This window comes from Vicugna pacos, chromosome 6 (genome assembly GCF_048564905.1).
Source record: "Vicugna pacos chromosome 6, VicPac4, whole genome shotgun sequence".
Classification (NCBI taxonomy): Eukaryota; Metazoa; Chordata; class Mammalia; order Artiodactyla; family Camelidae; genus Vicugna; species Vicugna pacos.
The window spans coordinates 74,181,923-74,199,487 of NC_132992.1; the positions used below are offsets into that span (position 1 = coordinate 74,181,923).

Genomic DNA, 17,565 nt, shown 5'->3' on the forward strand with positions numbered 1-17,565 from the left:
TGGTGATGTTGACAGAGAGAGGTTTGACTTTGTTGAGCATGTGTGCTCAGGGATAGGTGTGTACTCTTAACTCTGCCACCCACTGTTACTGAATGTATGCACATCCCTTGGAGATCATAAATCCTAAAAGTTAGTAAGAGCTCAGGGACTAACCTGCCACTCAGGGTAGAAATTCCATCCCGTGATACTTCGGACAGAACGGAATTATCGAGTTCTTTGATCTTGAAAGAAGCTTAAACCCTAGAGTAGCAGCTAAGATTGTGGGCTTTAGGGTCAGAAGGTCTAGATTTGAGTGTATGTTGCCCCATGTCCTGGCTGTGTCCTTGGGGAGCTTAGTTCAATCAACCTCCTAAGCCTAAATGAGCCTATAAAATGAGGATGCTAATAGCATCTACCATTTTGGAATGTGATTAGGATTCAGTGAGATGACATAAATTGCTTAACACAATGCTCCCTATGTGGCAAGAGCTCAGTAAGTGTTATCCATTATGAATTTATTATTATCATCACCTTTAGTATTATTTTGGATTATCTATTTTTATTATCTTTTGTAGTCTCTTCATTTTAGAAATGTGTCCATCTGGAAGAAGGAGTCATCTCCAGTAGTGGACTGCAACAAGAAGACCTTGAATCTAGGAGAAGGTCCGGTGAAAGTGTTTAATGTCAGCACCTCTTTGAAAGTTGATTGGTTGTAATTTAGGTACTATCTCTTTCTTCAGACCAAAAGTGCATCACATAGGATAAAAGAATAATATTTTGCCAAAGATGGTGCCCAGGCTTTGAACATAATAAAAGGGCATGATTTACTTTTGGGAAGAGTGAGGCTAAATGTTAAAGCCATTTTATTTATTGAAAGGATAATTGTAATTCCTTGAATACTGTAAAGTGGGTAGAAGAAGGGGAGATTAGATGAGCTTTATCTTTGAGAATCTGAGGCCTGATGATGAGTTAGAAGGAAGTTCTGCTTCTCAGAGCCCTATATGTTTCACTAATCTATCAGAAAAGAGAAACCCATTCTTTGGTGATTATGCCTTGTAAATAGGGGCAAGGCTTATTTTACATCCAGAGAGTTCCAGGGAAAAGACCTAACCAGTGAAGTAATCGGAGAATATGGGAAGCTTCCCCTACCCCCATCTTTAAAATTAAACTTTTTATTTGAGATAATTGTGTATTCACATGCAGTTATAAGACATGATACAGAGCGATCTGAGAACCCTTTACATGGTTTCCCCCTGCAGTAACATCTTGCACACCTATGATACCACAGCCAGGATGTTGACTTTGATATAGTCAAGGTACAGAATATTTCCGTCACCACAAAGATCTTTCAAGTTACCCTGTTATAGCCAAACTCACTTCCCACACATCTCACCTCCTCCTTAAACCCTGGCAACTAATCTCTAATGGAGAACTAACCCATTGTCCATTAGTATAATTTTGCCATTTCAAAAATGCTATACAAATGGAATTATGTATTATGCAACCTTTGGGACTAACTTGATTCACTTAGCAAAATATATGCCACAGTGTGTTTAAGCACTCACCTACTGAAGGATATCTGGGCAGTTTCCGTATCAGGCTATTATGGAAAAAACTGGTATAAATATTTCTGCACAAACTTTTATGACAGCATACATTTCCACACTGCTGGAATACTACTAGTGCAGTTGCTAGGTAGTTGCATGTTTAGATTTTTATGAAATAGCCAAGTGCTTACCAGAGTGGCTGAATGATTTTACGTCCCCACTGGCAATATGTGTATGATTCACTTTCTCCACATCTTTGCCAGTACCGTGTTGTCACTGTTGTTTATTTTAGTCACTCTGACAGGTGTGTGGTTTTAATATGCAGTTACCTAGTCGCTAATGATGTGGACCATCTTTTCATATTCTTATTTGCCATCTGTATATCCTTTCTGATGAAATATTTCCTCAGGTTTTTGGCCCATTTTCTTAATGGATTTTTTTTTTTAACTGGTGAGCTTTGAGATTTCTTTATATAGTCCAGATACTAGTCCTATGTTAAGAGACATAGTTTGCAAATGTTTTCTCCTATTGTGCCACTTTGTTTTTTGGTCCCCTTTATGTGGTCTTCCACAGAGCAAGAGTTTATAATTTTGATGAAGACCAGTTTATCAAGTTTTCCTTTTATGAATTATGTTTCTTTTTGTGTCAAGCCCAAGAATTCTTTGCAGAGCCCTGTATCCTGAAGATTTTCTCTTATGTTTTTTTCCTGAAAATTTTATACTTTTACATTTGACTTTTAAGTCTATGATCCATGTTGAGATAATTTTTGTATAAAGAATGAGACAAGTCGAGGTTCAGTTTTTGCCTGAGCATATGGGTGTACAATTTTCCAGCACCATTTGTTGAAAAGGCTATTTTTTTCTTCCACTGAATTGCTTGTGCACCTTTGTCAAAAATCGGTTGAGCATATTTGTGTAGGTCTGCTCATGGGTTCTCTATTCTGTCCGTTGGTCCGTGTGTCTATCCCTCCACCAGTACCATGCTGTGTTGATTAGCTATATACGTTTTGAATTAGGTAGACTGATTCCTCCCACTTCATTTTTCTTTTTCAATGTTCTTTTAGCTATTCTAGTTCCTTTTTTATTCCAAATAAATTTAAAATAATCTTGGTTCTATCTACATAAAGAATATCACTGGAGTTTTGACAGAAGTCCTGTTACCTGTTTGACAACTTGGGGGAATTGAAATCTTTGCTATGTTAGGTTTTCCAATTCCTGAACATAGTTCATGTTTCTTAAGAACATGTCTTTTAATTTATTTTTTTCCATTAGCACTGTGTATTTTTCAAATGCAAGTCCTGTTAGATTTATATCAAGTACTTAATTTTTTGAGCAATTGTAAATGGTATGTTTTTAAAATTTTCGTGTCCATATGTTCATTGTTAATATATAGAAACACAATAGATTTTTGTATGTTTACCTTGTGTCCTGTGACCTTGTTGGACTTACATGTTAGTTCAAGATGTGTGTGTGTATGTGTGTAGATTAGTTGGGATTTTCTACATAGAAAATCATTTCATCTCCAAATAAGGACAGTTTTATTTCTTCCTTCAATTCTGTATGCATTTTCTTTTCTTCTCTTGCCTTACTTCACCGGCAAGAATTTCCAACACCATGTTGAATAAGAATGGCAGCACATCCTTGTCTTGTTCCTGATCTTCAGGGGGAAGCATTCAGTTATCCACCATTGTTAGCTGTAGGCTTTTTATGGATGTTCTCTATCAAGAGAAAGAAGTTCCCCTCTATTCAAGGTTTTCTGAGAGTTTTTTTTTAAAACATCATGAATTGGTATTAAATTTTGTCAGATGCTTTTTCTGCATCAGTTGATATGATAATGTGATTTTTCTTTGTTAGCCTGGGAGCATGGTGGATTACACTGATAAGTTTTTGAATATTGAACCAACCTTATATCCTTGGAATAAACCCCAGCTGGTCATGGTGTATAGTTCTTTGTATATATAGCTAAATTCTATTTGCTAATATTTTGTTAAGGATTTTTGTGTCTATGTTCATGAAGGATATTGATCTGCAGTTTACTTTTCTGTACTATCTTTGTCTCATTTTGGTATCAGAGTATGCTAGTTTCATAAAATGAATTGGAGTGTTGTCTGTTTCAGGAAGGTATTATAGAGAATTAATGTTAATTATTTAACTTTTTGGTAGAATTCTCTAGTGCAAACATCTGGTCCTAGAGATTTCATTTTGGGGAGTATTTTAATTTTTGATTCAATTTCCTGAATACTTATATGACTTCAGGTTATTTCATACCAGATGATTTGTATAGATACTGTTTTTTGAAGAATTGGTCTATCAAATTTAAATTACCAAATTTATGTATGTAGAATTGTTTATAGTACTCCTTTATGAATTCTTTCAATGTCTGAGTGTTTATGGTGATATCTCATATTTCATTTGTAACATTGATATTTTGTGTCTTCTCTCTTTTTTCACTGTCAGCCTTGGCAAGAGGTTTTCCCAATTTTATTGATTGGTTCAAGGAACCATCTCTATTTCATTGACTTCCTACATTGTGGGTTTTTTTTCCCCATTTTTATTGGTTGTTACTCTTATCTTTCTTTGTTCTTCTTTCTTCTTGCTTTGGATTTATTTGCTCTTTTTCTGGAGATGTGAGATGTGAGAGCTAAGCCTAAGATGTGAGCCTAAGATGATTGATTTGAGACTTTCCCTCTTTTGTGTATTTGCAGTTAGTGCTATAAATTTCCTTCTCAGTACTGCTTTAGCGCTGTCCCACAGATTTTGATATGCTGTGTTTTTATTTTACTTCAATTTAACATATTATTTGATTGTTTTTGAGAATTCTTTTATTACTCATGTATCATTCAGAAGCGTCCTGGTCCTGCTTAGTTTACAGCTGTTTGGAGAATTTCTTTTTATTATTTTATTAATTCTTTCTAGTTTGATTCCATTTTGGTTGGCAAGTGCACTCTGTATGATTTCAAGTCTTTTACGTTTGTTGAGGTTTGTTTTATGGCTTGCAATGCAGGCTGTTTTGAGTATTGGGTTTCCATGAATACTTGAAAATAACATGTAATTTTTTGCTGTTGGGTGGAGTGTTCTGTAAGTGTCAGTTAGATACTGCTGGTTGATGGTGGTGTTCAGTTCTTCTATATTCTTGTGATTTTCTATTTACTTGTTCAATCAATTGTTGAGAAGTGGGTATGTAGTTTCCAAATATAATTGGATTGGTCTATTTTCTCCTTTCAGTTTTAACAGTTTTTGCTTCACATATCTTGCAGCTCTGTTGTTTGGTACATTCACACTTAAGATTATGTATTCTTGGTGGAATGACCCTTTTTCATTATACAATAATCCTTTCTATATATGGTATTTTTTGTCCTGAAGTCTAATTTGTCTGATATTAATAGAAGTCATTCTTGCTTTCTTTTGGATAATGTTTGCATTACGTATGTTTTTCTATCATTGTACTTTCATCCTATCTATATCATTATATTGGAAGCAAGTTTCTTGTCAAAAACATTTAGTTGGGTCATGTTTTTAATCAGTTCTGCCATTCTCTGTCTTTTAGCTCATATATTTAGACCTTTTACATTTAATGTCATTATTTATATTTTAGGACTTAAATTTACCATTTTACTGTTTTTCTGTTTGTCTTCTCTGTTTATTTCTTTTTTCTTTTTTTCTGCATTCCTGTTGGTTACTTAAATTTTTTTAGTTAGTATTTTGATTCATCTATAGTGTGTTTTGAAAGCATTTTTTGTGCAGCTGTTTTTGGTGCTTGCTCTAGGTATTACACATACACACACAAATACAAAATCATAGATTTTATCATTTTAACAGTTTGTGTGAAATGTAGACACCACACATAAGTCTTACTTTATGTCTTTTAACCCCCCCACTTATAACATACTATTAAATATTTTGTCTACATGCATTTAGAACCATATCAGACAGTATAATATTTTTTATTTCAATTGTCAAACATAATTTAGAAAAATTAAGGGCAGATGAAAAGTCTACTTTATTTACCCCATATTTTTGCCTGCTGTGTTGTTCCTTCCTTCCTAATGTTTTAAGATTCTTGCTTTTATTGTTTCCTCCAATTAGAAAACTTACATTAGCCATTATTTTAAGGTAGGTGAGGTGGCAAAAAATTCTTTCAACTTAATTCATGTGAAAATATCTTGATTTCCCCTAATTCCTGAATGACATTTTCACTAGATACAGATTCTAGGTTGACAGTGGTTTTTTTTCAGCATTTGAAAAATATTGTGCTATTGCCTCTGGTGTCTGTGGTTTCTGATGAGAAATCCACTGCCATTTAAATTATTTTCCTTTATTGGTAAGGTGTTATTTTTCTCTGGCTGTTTTCAAGGTTTTTTTTTTTTTCTTTGTCTTTAATTTTGGAAATTTAGCTGTGATGTGTTGTGTTAATCAGTTTTGACTGCCATGACAAAATACCACAGACTAGGTGGCTTAAACAGCAGAGGTTAATTGTCTCCCAGTTCTGGAGGCTGAAAGTCTGAGATCAGGGAGCCAGCATGATTGGGTTTTGGTAAGAGCTCCCTTCCTGGCTTTTGGATGGCTGCTTCCTTGCTGTGTACTCACATGGCAAAGATAGCAATCTCTCTCTCTCTTCTTACAAGGCCACTAATCCTATTGGATTAAGACCTCACCCATATGAACTCATTTAACCTTAATTATCTCCTAAAAGGCCTAGCTCCAAATACAGTCACAAAGGGGGTTAGAGCTTCAACATAGGAATTTGGCGGGGCATGATTCAGTCTATCGCATATGTCATGATGTGGGTTTTTTTTTTTAAATCTGCTTGTAATTCACTCATCTTTTTGAATCTGTAGGTTGGTATCTCTTACTACATTTGAGAAGTGTTAAGACATTACTTCTCTGACTACTTTTTCAGCCATGCCTCCTTCCTCCTCTTCTTCTGGGACTTCAGTAACATAATACATGTTACATTTTTTGTTATAGTCCACAGGTCCCTGTGGCTGTGCTCATTTTTTTCTCTTTTCTCTCTTTTGTTCAAATTAGGTAATTTCTACTGTTCTGTCTTCCATTTAACTGATTTTTTTCCCCTCAGTGTCCTCCATTCTGCTGTTGTGTCCATCCACTGAACTTTTCACTTGGTTACTATGTTTTTCAGTTCTAAAATGTCCATTTTGTTCTTACACTGTCTTTTTAATTGCTGATGTTTTAATTTCTTTGCTGAGACTAGTTTTTCATTTATTTCAAGTGTGTTCATAATTGCTCACTGAAGCACTTTTGTGATAGCCATTTAAAAATCTTTGTCAGATAATTCTAATCTCTCTGTCCTCTCAGTGTTGGCATCTGTTTGATGTCTCTTTTCATCCAGTTTGAGATGGTCTTGGTTCTTGCTATTACTCCTGATATTCAGTTGAAACCCAAGCATTTTGGTTAGTATGTTATGAGACTTTAGATGTTATTTAAACTTTCTGGCTTACCTGGCTGTGTCCTACACTGCTCTGTTAGGAAAAAGTGGGGAAGGGCACCTCCTTACTGCCCAGTCTGGGTCGAAGTCTAGGTTCTCTACTCACCATTGATACCTGAGGGTGGGGCTTATTACTCCTGGGAAGGGTTCAGAGACCTGGATGCCCCCTAGGCCTTCACTGATACTGAGATGGTAGTGGAGAAGTTGCCTCCTTATGGCAAGTTGGTGGAAAAGGCCTCCTCTGGACACAAATGCAGAGGGCATGGAGAGTGGTTCCCTATTACTGTAAAAACCTTTGCGCTCCACATGTGGCTCTCAGTTGACACATTGCAGATAGGGGATTTTGTTATTGCATGGCAGAGATCAAAGTTCTGGCTCCCACTTGGCCTTTTCTGACACCACACACGTAGACAAATTGGGATGCCTCATTACAGCCTGGAAATATTCAAGATTCAATCTAAACCCCTGGCACGTGGGGTTTAGATTCCCCACGTGGTCTTTGCTGGTCTTGTAGGGGTGAAACCACACTTTTTTCCTGTGGTGTTTGGCTGAAGCATGGCAATTACTTTGTAAAAGTCTTCTGCCTTCCTAGACCTTTCTTGTTTGTGTGTGTGTATGTGTGTGTGTGTCTTAATGGGGCTTCCCCCCTCCATTTATACCCTAAAGTGTTTCTATATCCAGTTTCTCCAGCATCTCATCTGAGATACATGAGACAAAAAGAAAACTCAGGGAACTCACTGATAGGTCATTCTTTAGGTCCTGAGGTCCCTAGTCAGTCTCTCTATCATTCAGTCTGTTTATGCTTGTTTTATAGGTAATATCTAGTGCTTTTAGTTGTACTTAACAGGAGGAAGAGGAACAGGAATGATTACTCCATCTTCTCTGAAGTGGAAGTCTGGAAGTCTATGCCTTTGTCTTGAAAACACCAAGGCACTTGATAAATGTATGATAACTGATGGACCATTTGATGGTCAGTTATAGGCTTTAATTTGAGTAAAGTTACTGACTTTACTCAAATTAAGGCTCCCAGGAGCTGTCTGAGGTCCTGGACTCTCCTTAAAGTCTCTGGCTCAGTGGATGAGAATTTTCTCTCTCTCCATCTTACTGCTTCTAGTGACCTTAAACCTTTCTTCTGTTTTCACTTATTTTGGTCCCAGCGTCTTTGTCATACTCTATCACACTGGACTTTTTAATTGCTGCCTTGTGAACTCATGTTTAGCTGGGCCTTAATAACTGACTATTCATTGCCTATTTTTGACAATAACTTGTATCTGCTATCGCTATAGCAAATCCTCTTGTTTGACTGGATCCTTGGAAACTTCACAGCACTGTCATAGTCGTCAGCTGCTTTTGCCAATGTTTCCTCTGGTCGTCAAATTGCCTTGCTTGTGGACCAATAGAACAAGTCCTCTGGAAGAATGCAAAGCAGAAGAGAGGCCTTTCCCTCAAGATGCTAATAGTTTCAGAGGGAAACTAGAATTAACTACAACTGGGGAAACTTTCTGGAACCTTTCATCTATACTGTATTCATTGTTTCTAACTTTTATGGTATAAGGAACAGAAACTTAAGTGAATAATTGGCTGTATTGAGTTTTGTTCTCTTCCTTTCCCTTCAATTTTAAGTATTTAAAGATAAATAACTGCAGAATATTTTACTTTATTATATTAGAAATATTAAAAAGGGATGAAACAGCCATGGCAGAGAAGGTATTTTTCTCCTTTAAGAGAAAATTCTCTCAGAAATAGAAAAAATATATCAGTCGCTTGTTATGAATTGACCTTGGAGCCAAGAAGCCGTAGATATACCTTCCATCCATTCCATTCCTAATGCAGTAGGTAAAAGGCAGGAAGATTGTCTGCAAATTTCCATGACCTCTAAAGAAAGTATGTGTTGTCTTCCTCTGTCTGATAATAATTTTACTGGTTGTGCTTTTAAGGCTTAACGCCCCTCCCCCCACCAAACTGGCAACGTTTTCCTCTTCTTGAGCTTTGTGAGAATGTTTTATAAAAATTTTACCTAGCTGTCAGTCTATTAGCTCCCAGGTACTTAGTTTGTTTCATGGGATTACAGACATTGGAAAAGGCATTAAAAAAAATACATAGGCCTGAGAATTCTCCAAGGGCTTGGATTCCAGTGAGTTGCAAAGGATCCTGAAGGCTTTTCACCTACTCCTTCCCTGGACTGTACATGATGCCTTGTAGGCATTATTTGATTAAACCTCAAGATTCCCTCAGTTATGAATTTAGGATATTAATGTTGGCCTCTGTCTTCAAAGTGGAGGTACTGTCTCCACAGTACCCTTCCTCAAATTTTTGTGATGAAAGGCAGACTTTATATTCCTTTTTTTGCACAAATAACCAGTGTCTGACCATGAACCACTTTCTAGATTGTATGAAGCTAACTGGCCCACATGAGGGTTAAATCTGTAACTCACACTTAACTCCCTAATCTGACCAGCTGAACTAATCAGCACAGTCTAAAAGGCAATGTCTGACAGAGGAACAAATTCATTGGTTAATGAGAAGCTAGTTCTGGTAAATTTTAATGCCGTGGCCAGATCAAATTAGTAAGTTGCAGAGCCTGGATTTGATCCCAGGTTTGCTGGATTCCAAAGCCGCACAACTTTAGAGAGTTATTGTTCTCTTTAAAATGGTGTTTTAGTCTCCCTGCACGTAGTGAGTGATGAATCTCTGAGCGGCTGATGACCTGTTATGAATGATGTGGTTTGTTATACGTTGTACATTGTGTACTGTGCCGCTGACCTGGTCAGGGTCTGTGCGTGTTCTTCTGGATATTGATAAGATGAAGGAAATGATACTTTCTATCTGAGGATCTCTGGGTCCTGAGGATATCATGAGTATTAAACATTTCTGAAGAAAAGCTCTACAAGAATACCTTTATCGTTGGATAACAAGAAAAGTCTGAATTAGTGAAAAATCAGAGTAAGTCATTACTTAGAATTAAAAAAAAATCACATTCAGGAACATTCAGTGCTGAGAACAATGGTTTATTAAATGAATTTATGGTTTTTTAAATTGAATGTATAATAATTCTTAGGAAAGTTATATCTACATGAATTATAAGCAAGAATTGCCCAAGTGCTTAAGAGTACTTTGTTCTTTTAAGAAACTTGCTCATTCTCTCTGAAATCTTGAGCGCATGATAATATTCCTCAGCAAACCCTTTTGTTTAGCAGAAGAGTGATCTGAAAGTGAGTTAACACATAAATGGTCACAGATTTCAAATATGAAAGATATAAATGATTTAGGGTTTACTCTTAGGTGTCTATTCAATGTGGCAGAACAGAGTAGTGAAACCTACTTGTTCTGAGGCTGGATGGGTCTGAATGCCAATCCTGAACACCCTGAATCACATGTCTGTGGGCAGGTTACTCAGTATCTCTACCAACAGGTATTCTCATTTCTAAAATGGGGAGAATACCAGGATCACATAAAATCGTTGGGCTACTGAATGAGTTAACGCATGAAAAGTGCTATGGATGATACTTGAAACATAACAAAGACTCACTGTTCCTATTATTAATGCTGTTGTTAACACTATTATTAAGAAGTAATAGAAATGATGCTCTTTCCCTCTGAGAGATTTAGGTAATAACTGAGTCTGTATTTGTTAGCAACACAAGATGACAGAGACATATATAGCATCCTACCCCCTGATTTTTGCTTCTTGTCTAAGATAGCAGCAAAATGACAGATCCACTCTAAACTAGCCTTGGGTGGCTCAGCTCCACCTGGGATTAGGCTAGGGAATAGGACTGCTATGTCACAGGTCTGAAATGAGGATTTCCAGTCCCTGGCTTTTATTCCAGAGTATTCCGAATGTTTGCAGCTGCCTCGAAATTCTGAAGTAGCCAATAGGATGAAGGGGCCCCAGGGGCCTGTTCGCAGTAGGAGGAATGCTGGCTTTTGCCCTGACTTCTCTTCTGCTCACTGCGATAGCAACTCCTCTTCATAATATCCTCTCTAGTCATACATTCTGATCAAAGTCGGTATTTAAAGGCTGTGGCTGTTAGGAGGGTAGATACCCCCGGTATTTCCCAGAACAGAGCTCGCTTTCTGGGAATCTTGGGTCCACGTGACTTCCTGAGTAGGTGATTAACTGTGAGCAAGGAGATAGGTTTGGCGTGACACAATCTGCAGATTCAAATAAATCCCCGGAGAGTGGGTGAGGCTGCTGAGAGTCCCCTTTGCTGGCTGAAGCTCCCAGTGTATGCACAAAACACCCCGTCCCAGGCCCCAGATGTGCGCAGCTTTCTAATTGCCAGCGCTGCACTAAGATTTGAAGGGTGAGAGAGTTGCAAAATCACGAACACCGAGGGCGGTGTTAGGGAGGCAGCTTCCTGCACACTGTTGTAGGTGTTAGTGAGATTATCAATTGCTCCGGGAGAGACACAGGACTGGAGGGCTTAGGGAACGTGGTGGTCCCTCTCTTTGCGGTTTCTGCTCCCTGAGGTGGTGCTTTCCTAGAGATATGTACCCTGCACTTCCATTTCTGCAGTGAAATTAACCCGAGCTTGGCAGGTAAGTCTTTCAGGTCACCTTTACACAAAAAGGTATGAGGGCTGTGGTGGGGGTGGGCTGAACCCCATTCTCTTACATCAGACATATTTTATTGCTGCAGAAGTGGTATTCAGAAGCTTAAATGTGGAGCAGAGGTTTGAAGCAGCCAGACGAACTACGTGGCCCTGGGAGAAGAGGTAGGGACAGAAACAAACGGAGGGGAAGGGGACTCAGGCATTTTCTCCCTAACAAATCTCCCTTTTTGTTTGGAAATTTTGCCTCCAGGCTGGTGCCAAGCCCCAGGACAGGGTCTTTGGCATGAGTTACAGCTGTGATCTTCCCAGTTTTTCTTTTCTGTTTCTTCCTGCTTTTTTAGTTACCATTGCATGGGAGCAGGCAGACAGCAGCCGGGTTGCACGCTGTCAATACAGGCTGCAGGAGTCAATAAGCAGCCAGACAGGGAGTGAAATTGGAGGAGGCAGCTATAGATTTCTTAGGTTATTTCTTGTGAGTTTTTCAGAACTTGTGTGATTCAGGCTTGTCAGATACTATTTTGAGCTGGGCTGAGACACATTCCCCTGGTGCACCAGATGTTGTGTGCAGCCTCCCAATTTCCAGGGACACTTGAGTTGGCTTTCTTGGGGGAAAGAGAAATTCCAGGCAAGGGATAGGAATGAGGGAATGGGAAATTACAATGGGGAAAGTAAATGTTCAACTGCTCTAGAGTTTGTTAGAAATCATCATATAACCCTGGAGATAATTATTATTTAGGATGGCAGTGATTGGCTTGAGGGAATGAGGGACTATGCCTCTTTCAATTCAGTGTGTGGATCCAAGTGGATACTCAATAGATGCATGTTGATTGAATATTAGTACCAAAATGTGTACTTTTGGAGGTGAACTCAGATTCATATGCTGGGTTTTCCTTAGAATGTCAAGATGGGGTAATAGGAAAGGATAATGCTAATTGGTGGGTAAATTATGAAGAGATGAGCTCTGCTGAATAGTAGAATAATATCCTCAAGTGGAATTATTGGACAGAGAGACAAACACAGAGCCTGCCCCCTCATCTATCTATCCATTCATCCATCCATGCATTTATCTATCCATTTCTCTCTCTTTTTCTCTCTCACTTACTAACCACCTGGTTCCAGGAGAATTTCAGGCAGATTCTATGACAGACTTAATGCAGGTTAGCATCATTAGAGATAAAAAAATGACAAAAGATGATCCTTCATCCAAAGGTCGTCTTTTTGGTTCTGCAGTGACATGGCCTACAGATGACTGAAATGTAAAAGTAACTGTGATTTGTAATTGAAGCATTTATTTCAACTCCCTCTCCCACCAACGTCATACCCAATACTGCAAATATGGAAGAAAGTAGACACATGATCAGTCCTGCTCTCTCTGAGTCCCAGGAGGTAAAATTAGCAAAGGGCAGGTGATTGAGTCATCCGTGGAAGGCTGGTTGAACGTTTGCCCTTGGGGAGGTGATAAAGCAGGTAACTGGGTGGTCCTTCTCCATTCCTTAGGCTGGGCTGCTCCTTTGTAGCCATGGGGTGCTTTACTGACGTTCTCTCTCCCTATTTAAAACTGAAACAGGAAAAGCATAGTCTCCCTCTTCATCCTGCTTAATGTAATATTCTATTATTTTCTTGGCTACTAAAATATTCTATTATTGCTGATCACTTTCTCCTCAGCTCAGTGTGTTTGTCACTGGTCACAGTTTACATAAAAACAGCACAGGCTGCCTGGAGCTTGAATTGCCTGTGCTGGGGACGGGGAGGGGGATTCTGGGTATGCTGATGAATTCCTGCAACTGCCAGGGCTGGGAGCCTGGCTGGGAGCCAAGTGGATTGTGGACAGATGCTTTACATGCTGGGTCAACTTGGCTCAACTGATATTCCCAGGTTCTGACCTGGAGCTGGGGAAGGGACACATTCATTCACTCAGCCTGCCCAGAAATATTGACTTAACATCTGCTATGTGTAGGGTGTAGAGTTCTTGTGTACTTGGGAGTCAACCGCAGGGGTGCCTTCCCCCAAGAAGTCCCCTCTGCTACCCACATAGCACGTGTTGTTTCATTGTCTCATTTATTTCTCTTGGGAGGGAAACGAGTTTTACCCCATTTCATGAATGAGGAAACTGAGACTTATGTTTTAAGTACCTTCTAAGATTGCACAGCTAGCGAGTCGGCGAGTCATAATTGAAACTCTGTTTACTTTGAAGTATGGGTTTGTTTCCACAGCACCACACATTCAGAAAAGATTCTTTTATAAGATGTGTTAAAGGTTGAAAAGGTTGCTTAGGGAGGGCCTGTAGAGGAGGAGAAATTAAGGTGGACCTCGAGCAGATGACAAAGAAGCTCAGGCCAAACCGGCTGAAACAAAAAGGAGGGTTTATTGACTCATGGAATTGAGAAAATCAGATACTGTCACCAAAATCTGAAATTTTCTCATCTGTTCTTGTCCCTTCCTCTGTTGGCTTTATCCTCAAGACCTGCTCATTTTCCCCTGGACCCCCCTACCCAGCAGCTGCTGGCCCCCTCCCCTCCTGGCAGTGGGACGACTGCAGGAGTTTCAGGCCCCTCACACGGTTCCTGAGCTCACTTTCTCTCACTGGACCCAGCTGTGATGGGGGAAAGACAGGGGCTACCAGGCCGTTCAGCGCCTTCCCCCAGAGTGCACAGCTGAAACCAGCAGAGAGGCCAATTCCCCAGAGGAAAATCAGGGTGGGAGTACAGGGGTGAGTGCTTGGCAGCATCCTCTAGCTGAGGATTTAGAGAGGCAAGGGGAGCAGAAATACTCACAGCATGAGCAGTGGTGGCCACTGGGGAGGGTCGGGGTCAGGACTTAGGGTACCAGCTCTGCAGCTCTGCTTTTGCCAGGTACAGCTTCCTACCAGTGCCGTCTCAGCCTGGAGCCACCGTGTTGCTGCATGTCAGCTTCCTCTTGGATTCCGGCAGGGTTGGGGGAGGGTGTTAGAACCATGAGGCAAAAATAAGTACACCCAGTAGGATGGGTCGTATTGGTGGAAATGGGTGGTGGTCCTTCCCCTGGTTGTTCCCAAGATTCCCCATCTCTGCTCTGGTTACTGTGCAGACCCTGTGAGCTAAGGGTCCATTGATGTTGGCTCTGGCCACCCGCTCCAGTGTAAGTTGGGTCTTAAAGGTCACCGGCTGCTCAGGGGTAAAGCAGGATGTAAGGAAACAGCGAGAGGGTCTTGGGGCTTGGGAGCCTGTTGATGGTCCTAGGAGGACACAACATTTGTTGTTTCATCAGCTGTCTACTAACCAACGCCTAGGTTTACTCAAGGGGCTTATGCATCTGGGGCTTTATGCTGAAGTCATGAGCAGGAAGCTCAGTGTTTGGCCCTCCAAAACACAGAGCTCCTGTGTTTTTTCCTTCCTCAGGGCAACGCCATGGGTAATGAGAAAGAGTACTGTCCTAGGAGGAATCAGGAGTCACAAGCTTGCTTTTACAAATTACTGTAATTTCTGAGCCTTGTCTGTAAAGTGGAGGTGAGAGTTCCTTCCAGATTTGTGAAGATCAAACCAGAAAGCAGCAACAGCCTGCCTGATGACTAGTAAGCCCCCAACAGAGTTGTTCTTCTATTCCTTCCTCAGATAGAATTATTTTACAGTAGAGAAACCCATGTTGTGCTTTGGAAGGCCATTTCTACCTGTATTTGAGTCAAATTAGATCTAGCAGGTGCAAAGGGCTGCAGAGGTGACTTGACGGCTGGTGGAATTACAGCCAGAATTCAGACGGGCATCAGGAGTCCTGGGTGTTGACTCTTGGAGCCCCACATTGCAGTCATCCTCCGAGCTTTCCTCCACCCGTGCCCCTTTCCTCTGTGAATGCTGCCACACGTTACAGTTGCAATCACCTTAGCTTCCACGTCTTTGCCTCTCTTTTTTCCTCCTGTTTAGCCTCTCTGTGCTACCCTTACACATCCCATCAGTCAACTAAGTCCTATTGATTTTGTTTCCAAATCCCTCTTAAACCCGCACCATCCTGTTCATCCCCAGTGTTCCAATGCTGCCTCATCCCTCACTGGACTCTTATAATTACTGCCTCACTGTGCATGGCATAAAGAGTACTCAACAAGTGGTTGTTGAACAAATGAGGAATGAGGTAATAAGCTAGGTGAAATTTAGTGAAATATTTAGGCCCTGAGTTCCTCAACCCCTCCCGTTTATAAGATAGGCATGGGTTGGTATTTCTAGGAATATTTATGGAAAAGAACTAGGTCCTTTTGCCTCCAGCTACCATGTGTCTGAAGTCACCCTTTCCCATTTTATCAACAAGTACACATCAGCCAGGGTGCTTGTTTCTGCAGGGAAGACCATCCCCGGGTCTTCTCATGTCTTGAGGGAGATGGTATCCCCTCCTCTGAGGTCTCATTTCACCATCCTCATTTAGCCAGCCTCCGGGAAACCTGATCTAAGCCTGTGTAATGCTTAACAGCCTGGCAGGGAGGAGAGGCAATTTACTTACCCAATTGAATTACCTGTTTATGCTTCTGATCTCCCAAGCATATGCAGAACAAGAAGGTAATAGAGGCAATTGTCAACACCGTATGGGACTAGGGAGTCTGCATGCCACAGAAATTTAGCACATGAAAACCCTTTCTTTTTGATGGGGAATCTCTTTCTCCATCTGAACTGCCTTCCTCCTCTCATTTGCCTTGCAACAAATTTTCTTTTACAGTATCTTTGCCCAGGGTTCTTTCCCTCTGAAAGCAGAAACACCTAACTGACAGCTTACAACTCTCCACTGGTCCGATGGCAGCCTAGGGACGGAAGAACAAGCCTGTCCTGCTGGTGCCTCTGAGGAGCTGGTTTTAGGATGCTGCAAGACAACCATCAGAAAATTCTCATGAGTGTGACAGTTCTCAAGACAGGAAGAGTTCCTAGTGGGTCTCCACTTCTGCATGCTAGAGGAGTGAAGAATCACCTTAAGCCAAAGTCATAAGTTGGGTTGAAGGTGGAGGTTTCTGGTAGAGTGGGATGAGGCTTCCATCTCAGTCTGAGAGCTGTTCCTAAAAGGTTGTCCCAACTGACTTGTTTGTTTCTCAGCTATTAATAGAAACTATCCCAGTGAGGATCTGCTGAGAATCAAAGAGTCTCTCCCACAATGCCCTACTTCAGGGCTTGAAATTCCATTATTAGAGACCCATTCTTGACACCATGGGAAACATACATACACGAATCTCTTTAAAGGACCCCTGCCAAGGACCATTCAGTAAATACTTTTGGAGCTGGACATTGGGCTGATTGCCATAAATATGCAGAAAAGTAAATCATAGCGTCTACCACCCAGGAATATACAATCTGGATGGTAATGTCCATCCTAAGGATAATGAGAACAGGAGCTACATAGATGGTGCTTACTCTACACCAGGTGCCATTCTGTGTGCTCTGCATGATTAAGGTGTTGCATTGTCACAACTCTGTGAGACTCTTAGCCCTATTTAACAAGCAAGGAAACCGGGACACCAGGTCATTAAGTGCCTTGCCTAAAATCACAGAGCTAACAGGTCAAGACACCATGAGAGCAGAGAGAGAAGTGTGGTCAGGGATGACCTGATCATCTATGCTGTTTGTAGACTCACCCTCTCCTGAAATGAGCCTTTGCCCTTCCTTTGATTTGAACATTGTCCTCTCCCTGTTATCAAATTCAGCTATTCCTGCAAAGGGACAAAAGTCCTGTGACTCCTTGGTTTTATATTTACCATTCAAACATTTGGCACCTGAGGTGGGAGAAGGCAGAGCCTAAGGAGGCAGAGGGTATTTGGGATTATTTGAGCTTGCTGCTTCTTCTTCTTCTTTTTATTTTTGTAGCAAACCGACTTTATAATTCAAATATTCTACAATAGATAATTATTTGAAATTATATGTGAATGTAAATTTGTTAAGTTTAAAAAAGCATGTTTTTCAAATGACAAAATTTTACAATTTTGATGAGAAATACCACAAAATAGCACTCACGTTAAGTTTAAATATCAGTGTCACCGTTGAGCTTGCTTCCTGATTTTCCCAGAGCCAGTTCTGGTCGTGAGGCTGAAAGGC

General features: G+C 40.4%; 1 protein-coding gene and 1 long non-coding RNA gene across 11 annotated transcripts in view; one reads left to right on the plus strand and one right to left on the minus strand.

Annotated features, from left to right (window-relative positions):
• NRXN3 (neurexin 3) overlaps positions 1-17,565 on the plus strand; it is a 1,622,069-nt gene that overhangs the window by 332,874 nt on the left and 1,271,630 nt on the right. The window lies entirely within an intron of this gene.
• Positions 12,889-16,610, minus strand: LOC140696979 (uncharacterized). The gene is made up of 5 exons (XR_012073767.1): positions 16,451-16,610; positions 16,262-16,345; positions 14,302-14,442; positions 13,660-13,808; positions 12,889-13,085 (listed from the first exon to the last, which is right to left on the minus strand). It is a non-coding gene; the product is annotated as an uncharacterized lncRNA (long non-coding RNA).